This window comes from Triticum aestivum, chromosome 6B (assembly GCF_018294505.1).
Source record: "Triticum aestivum cultivar Chinese Spring chromosome 6B, IWGSC CS RefSeq v2.1, whole genome shotgun sequence".
NCBI classification, from domain to species: Eukaryota; Viridiplantae; Streptophyta; class Magnoliopsida; order Poales; family Poaceae; genus Triticum; species Triticum aestivum.
The window spans coordinates 720151249-720159121 of NC_057810.1; positions in this window are offsets into that span (position 1 = coordinate 720151249).

The following is a 7873-nucleotide window of genomic DNA, read 5'->3' on the forward strand; positions in this document are numbered from 1 at the left end:
ATCCGATGAGATCATCGTGGAACATGTGGGAACCAACATGGGTATCTAGATCCCGCTGTTGGTTATTGACCGGAGAACGTCTCGGTCATGTCTGCATGGTTCCCGAACCCGTAGGGTCTACACACTTAAGGTTTGATGACGCTAGGGTTATAAAGGAAGTTTCTATGTGGTTATCGAATGTTGTTCAGAGTCCCGGATGAGATCCCAGACGTCACGAGGAGTTCTGAAATGGTCCGGAGGTAAAGATTTATATATGGGAAGTCTTATTTTGGTCGCCGGAAAAGTTTCGCACTTTATCGGTATTGTACCGGGAGTGCCGAAAGGGGTCCGGGGGTCCACCGGGGGGGTCCACCTGCCTCGGGGGGGCACATGGGCTGTAGGGGGTGCGCCTTGGCCTATATGGGCCAAGGGCACCAGCCCCAAGGGGCCCATGCGCCAAGATATAAGAAAAAGGGGAGAGTCCTCAAAGGGGAAGGCACCTCCGAGGTGCCTTGGGGAGGATGGACTCCTCCCCTCCCTTGGCCGCGCCCCTTCCTTGGAGGAAGGGGCAAGGCTGCGCCTCCCCCCTCTCCCTTGCCCCTATATATAGTGGAGGGGAGGGAGGGCAGCCGCACCTGAAGCCCTGGCGCCTCCCTCCCTCCCGTGACACCTCCTCCTCTCCCGCAGGTGCTTGGCGAAGCCCTGCAGGATTGCCACGCTCCTCCACCACCACCATTCCGTTGTGCTGCTGCTGGATGGAGTCTTCCTCAACCTCTCCCTCTCTCCTTGCTGGATCAAGGCGTGGGAGACGTCACCGGGCTGTACGTGTGTTGAACGCGGAGGTGCCGTCCGTTCGGCACTAGGATCTCCGATGATTTGGATCACGACGAGTACGACTCCTTCAACCCCGTTCTCTTGAACGCTTCCGCTTAGCGATCTACAAGGGTATGTAGATGCACTCTCCTTCCCCTCGTTGCTGGTTTCTCCATAGATAGATCTTGGTGACACGTAGGAAAATTTTGAATTTCTGCTACGTTCCCCAACAGTGGCATGATGAGCTAGGTCTATTGCGTAGATTCTTTGCACGAGTAGAACACAAAGTAGTTGTGGGCGTTGATTTTGTTCAATATGCTTACCGTTACTAGTCCAATCTTGTTTCGACGGTATTGTGGGATGAAGCGGCCCGGACCGACCTTACACGTACTCTTACGTGAGACAGGTTCCACCGACTGACATGCACTTGGTGCATAAGGTGGCTAGCGGGTGCCAGTCTCTCCCACTTTAGTCGGAACGGATTCGATGAAAAGGGTCCTTATGAAGGGTAAATAGCAATTGGCATATCATGTTGTGGTTTTGCGTAGGTAAGAAACGTTCTTGCTAGAAACCCATAGCAGCCACGTAAAACATGCAAACAACAATTAGAGGACGTCTAACTTGTTTTTGCAGGGTATGCTTTGTGATGTGATATGGCCAAGAAGAATGTGATGAATGATATGTGATGTATGAGATTGATCATGTTCTTGTAATAGGATTCACGACTTGCATGTCGATGAGTATGACAACCGGCAGGAGCCATAGGAGTTGTCTTTATTTATTGTATGACCTGCGTGTCATTGAACAACGCCATGTAATTACTTTATTTATTGCTAACCGGTAGCCATAGTAGTAGAAGTAATAGTTGGCGAGACAACTTCATGAAGACACGATGATGGAGATCATGATGATGGAGATCATGGTGCCATGCCGGTGACGATGATGATCATGGAGACCCGAAGATGGAGATCAATGGAGCTATATGATATTGGCCATATCATGTCACTACTATATAATTGCATGTGATGTTTATTATGTTTATGCATCTTGTTTACTTAGAACGACGGTAGTAAATAAGATGATCCCTTACAACAATTTCAAGAAGTGTTCTCCCCTAATTGTGCACCGTTGCTAAAGTTCATCGTTTCGAAGCACCACGTGATGATCGGGTGTGATAGATCCTTACGTTCACATACAACGGGTGTAAGACAGTTTTACACATGCAAAACACTTAGGGTTAACTTGAGGAGCCTAGCATGTACAGACATGGCCTCGGAACACAGAGACCGAAAGGTCGAGCATGAGTCGTATAGTAGATACGATCAACATGAAGATGTTCACCGATGATGACTAGTCCGTCTCATGTGATGATCGGACACGGCCTAGTTGACTCGGATCATGTAATCACTTAGATGACCAGAGGGATGTCTATCTGAGTGGGAGTTCATAAGATGAACTTAATTATCCTGAACATAGTCAAAAGACCTTTTGCAAATTATGTCGTAAGCTCGCGCTTTAGTTCCACTGTTTAGATATGTTCCTAGAGAAAATATAGTTGAAAGTTGATAGTAGCGATTATGCGATCAGTAGAAAGCTTATGTCCTTAATGCACCGCTCAGTGTGCTGAACCCCAAACGTCGTTTGTCGATGTTGCGAACATCGGACATACACGTTTTGATAACTACGTGATAGTTCAGTTAAATGGTTTAAGTAGAGGCACCAAAGACGTTTTCGAAACGTCGCGGAACATATGAGATGTTTCGAGGGCTGAAATTGGGATTTCAGGCTCGTGCCCACGTCAAGAGGTATAAGACCTCCGACGATTTTCTTAGCCTACAAACTAAGGGAGAAAAGCTCAATCGTTGTGCTTGCACTCAGATTGTCTGAGTGCAACAATCACTTGAATCGAGTGGGAGTTGATCTTCCAGATGAGATAGTGATGGTTCTCCAAATTTATTGCCACCAAGCTGCTAGAGCTTCGTGATGAACTATAACATATCAAGGATAGAGATGATGATCCTTGAGGTATTCGCGTTGTTTGACATCGCGAAAGTAGAAATCAAGAAGGAGCATCAATTGTTGATGGTTGGTGAAACCACTAGTTTCATAAAGGGCAAGGGCAATAAGGGATACTTCATGAAACGGCAAATCAGCTGCTGCTCTAGTGAAGAAACCCAAGGTTGAACCCAAACCCGAGACTAAGTGCTTCTGTAATAAAGGGGACAACCACTGGAGCAGCATTACCCTAGATACTTGGTAGATGAGAAGGCTGGCAAGGTCAATAGAAGTATATTGGATATACATTATGTTAATGTGTACTTTACTAGTACTCCTAGTAGCACCAGGGTATTAAGATACCGGTTCAGTTGCTAAGTGTTAGTAACTCGAAATAAAAGAGCTACGGAATAAACGGAGACTAGCTAAAGGTGAGCTGACGATATATGTTGGAAGTGTTTCCAAGTTTGATGTGATCAAACATCGCAAGCTCCCTCTACCATCAAGATTAGTATTAAACCTGAATAATTGTCATTTTGTGTTTGCGTTGAGCATAGACATGATTGGATTATGTCTATCACAATACGGTTATTCATTTAAGGAGAATAATGGTTACTCTATTTATGTGAATAATACCTTCAGTGGTCTTGCACCTAAAGGAATGATTTATTGAATCTCGATCGTAGTGATACACATTTTCATGCCAAAAGATATAAGATAGTTATGATAGTACCACTTACTTGTGGCACTGCCATGTAAGTCATATTGGTGTAAAACGCATGAAGAAGCTCCATATTGATGGATCTTTGGACTCACTCGTTTTTGAAAAGTTTGAGACATGCGAACCATGTCTATTGGTGTGTACGCATGAAGAAACTCCATGCAGATGGATCATTTGGACTCACTTGATTTTGAATCACTTGAGACATGCAAAATCATACCACATGGGCAAGATGACTGAAAGCCTCGTTTTCAGCTAAATGGAACAAGAAAGCAACTTGTAGGAAGTAACACATTTTGATGTGTGCAGTCCAATGAGTGCTGAGGCATGCAGTGAATATCGTTATGTTCTTACTTCACGGATGATTTGAGTAGATACTGAGTATATTTACTTGATGGACCACAAGTCTGAATTATTGAATGGTTCAAGTAATTTCAGAGTGAAGTTGAAGATTATCGTGACAAGAGGATAAAATATCTATGATATGATCATAGAGATGAGTATCTGAGTTACAAGCTTTGGCATGCAATTAAGACATTGTGGAAATTGTTTTACAATTAATACCGCCTGGAACACCATAGAGTGATGGTGTGTCCGAACATCATAGTTGCACCCTATTGGATATGGTGCGTACCATGATGTCTCTTATCGAATTACCACTATCGTTCATGGGTTAGGCATTAGAGATAACCGCACTCACTTTAATAGGGTACCACGTAATTCCGTTGAGACGACACCGTTTGGAGAAACCTAAGTTGTCGTTTCTTGAAAGTTTGGGGCTGCAACGCTTATGTGAAAAAGTTTCAGGTTGATAAGCTCGAACCCAAAGCGGATAAAATGCATCTTCATAGGACACCCAAAACAGTTGGGTATACCTCCTAATTCAGATCCTAAAGCAATAGGGATTGTTTCTTGAATCGGGTCCTTTCTCGAGGAAAGGTTTCTCTCGAAAGAATTGAGTGGGAGGATGGTGGAGACTTGATGAGGTTATTGAACCGTCACTTCAACAAGTGTGTAGCAGGGCACAGGAAGTTGTTCGTGTGGCACCTACACCAATTGAAGTAGAAGCTTATGATAGTGATCATGAAGTTTCGGATCAGGTCACTACCGTACCTCGTAGGGTGACAAGGATACGTACTACTTCAGAGTGGCACAGTAATCCTGTCTTGAAGGTCATGTTGCTAGACAACAATGAACCTACGAGCTATGGAGAAGCGATGGTGGGCCCAAACTCCAACAAATGGTTAGAAGCCATGAAATCCGAGATAGGATCCATGTATCAGAACAAAGCATGGACTTTGGTGGACTTGCCCAATGATCGGCAAGCCATTGAGATAAATGGATCTTTAAGAAGAAGACGGACGTGGATGGTAATGTCACCATCTATGAAGCTCGACTTGTGGCGAAGAGTTTTTCACAAGTTCAAGGAGTTGACTACGATGAGATTTTCTCATCCGTAGCGATGCTTAAAGTCCGTCGGAATCATGTTAGCATTAGCTGCATTTATGAAATCTGGCAGATGGATGTCAAAACGAGTTTTCCTACCAGTTTTGTAAGGAAAGGTTGTATGTGATCCAATCAGAAAGGTTTTGTCGATCCTAAGGATGCTAAAAGGTATGCTAGCTCCAGTGATCCTTCTAAGGACTGGAGTAAGCATCTCGGAGTTGGAATATGTACTTTGATAAGATGATCAAAGATTTTGGGTTTATGCAAATTTATGAGAAACTTGTATTTCCAAAGAAGTGAGTGGGAGCACTATAGAATTTCTGATGAGTATATGTTGTTGACATATTGTTGATCAGAAATGATGTAGAATTTCTGGAATGCATATAGGGTTATTTGAAAGGTGTTTTTCAAGTGAAAACCTGGATTAAGCTACTTGAACATTGAGCATCAAGATCTATGAGGATGGATCAAAACGCTTAATGGTACTTTCAAAATGAGCACATACCTTGACATGATCTTGAAAGGTGTTCAAGATGGATCAGTCAAAGAAAGAGTTCTTTCCTGAGATGTAAGGTATGAAGTTAAGACTTAAAACTCGACCACGGCATAAAAGAGAGAAAGGACGAAGGTCGTCCCCTATGCTTCAGACGTAGGCTCTATAGTATGATATGCTGTGTACCGCACCGGAAGTGTGCCTTGCCATGAGTCAGTCAAGGGGTACAAGAATGATCCAGGAATGGATCATTAGACAGCGGTCAAAATTGTCCTTGAAGTAAATAAGGACATGTTTCTCGATTATGGAGGTGATAAAGAGTTCGGGGTAAAGGGTTACGTCGATGCAAGCTTTAACACCTATCCAAATGACTCTGAGTAGCAAACCGGATACGTATAGTGGAGCAACCATTTGGAATAGCTCCAAGTGGAGTGTGGAAGCAGCGTTTACAATATGACCTAGAGATTTGCAAAGTACATACGGATCTGAATGCTGCAGACCGGTGACTAAAACCTCTCTCACAAGCAGAACATGATCAAACCCCAGAACTCATTGAGTCTTAATCACATGATGATGTGAACTAGTTTAGTGACACTAGTAAACTCTTTGGATGTTGGCCACATGGTGATGTGACCTGTGAGTGTTAATCACATGGCGATGTGAACTAGATTATTGACTCTAGTGCAAGTGGGAGACTGTTGGAAATATGCCCTAGAGGCAATAATAAATTAGTTATTATTATATTTCCTTGTTCATGATAATCGTTTATTATCCATGCTATAATTGTATTGATAGGAAACTCAGATACATCTGTGGATACATAGACAACACCATGTCCCTAGTAAGCCTCTAGTTGACTAGCTCGTTGATCAATAGATGGTTACAGTTTCCTGACCATGGACATTGAATATCACTGATAACGGGATCACATCATTAGGAGAATGATGTGATGGACAAGACCCAATCCTAAGCCTAGCATAGAGATCGTGTAGTTCGTATGCTAAAGCTTTTCTAATGTCAAGTATCATTTCCTTAGACCATGAGATTGTGCAACTCCCGGATACCGTAGGAATGCTTTGGGTGTACCAAACGTCACAACGTAACTGGGTGGCTATAAAGGTGCACTACAGGTATCTCCGAAAGTGTCTGTTGGGTTGGCACGAATCGAGACTGGGATTTGTCACTCCGGTAAACGGAGAGGTATCTCTGGGCCCACTCGGTAGGACATCATCATAATGTGCACAATGTGACCAAGGGGTTGATCACGGGATGATGTGTTACGGAACGAGTAAAGAGACTTGCCGGTAACGAGATTGAACAAGGTATCGGTATACCGACAATCGAATCTTGCGCAAGTACAATACCGCTAGACAAAGGGAATTGTATACGGGATTCATTGAGTCCTTGACATCGTGGTTCATTCGATGAGATCATCGTGGAACATGTGGGAACCAACATGGGTATCCAGATCCCGCTGTTGGTTATTGACCGGAGAACGTCTCGGTCATGTCTGCATGGTTCCCGAACCCGTAGGGTCTACACACTTAAGGTTCGATGACGCTAGGGTTATAAAGGAAGTTTGTATGTGGTTACCGAATGTTGTTCGGAGTCCCGGATGAGATCCCGGACGTCACGAGGAGTTCCAGAATGGTCCGGAGGTAAAGATTTATATATGGGAAGTCTTATTTTGGTCGCCGGAAAAGTTTCGCACTTTATCGGTATTGTACCGGGAGTGCCGAAAGGGGTCCGAGGGTCCACCGGGGGGCCCACCTGCCCCGGGGGGCCACATGGGCTGTAGGGGGTGCGCCTTGGCCTATATGGGCCAAGGGCACCAGCCCCAAGGGGCCCATGCGGCAAGATATAAGAAAAAGGGGAGAGTCCTCAAAGGGGAAGGCACCTCCGAGGTGCCTTGGGGAGGATGGACTCCTCCCCTCCCTTGGCCGCACCCCTTACTTGGAGGAAGGGGCAAGGCTGCGCCTCCCCCCTCTCCCTTGCCCCTATATATAGTGGAGGGGAGGGAGGGCAGCCGCACCTGAAGCCCTGGCGCCTCCCTCCCTCCCGTGACACCTCCTCCTCTCCCGCAGGTGCTTGGCGAAGCCCTGCAGGATTGCCACGCTCCTCCACCACCACCACGCCGTTGTGCTGCTGCTGGATGGAGTCTTCCTCAACCTCTCCCTCTCTCCTTGCTGGATCAAGGCGTGGGAGACGTCACCGGGTTGTACGTGTGTTGAACGCGGAGGTGCGGTCCGTTCGGCACTCTGGTGATTTGGATCACGACGAGTACGACTCCTTCAACCCCGTTCTCTTGAACGCTTCCGCTTAGCGATCTACGAGGCTATGTAGATGCACTCTCCTTCCCCTCGGTGTTGGTTTCTCCATAGATAGATCTTGATGACACGTAGGAAAATTTTGAATTTCTGCTACGT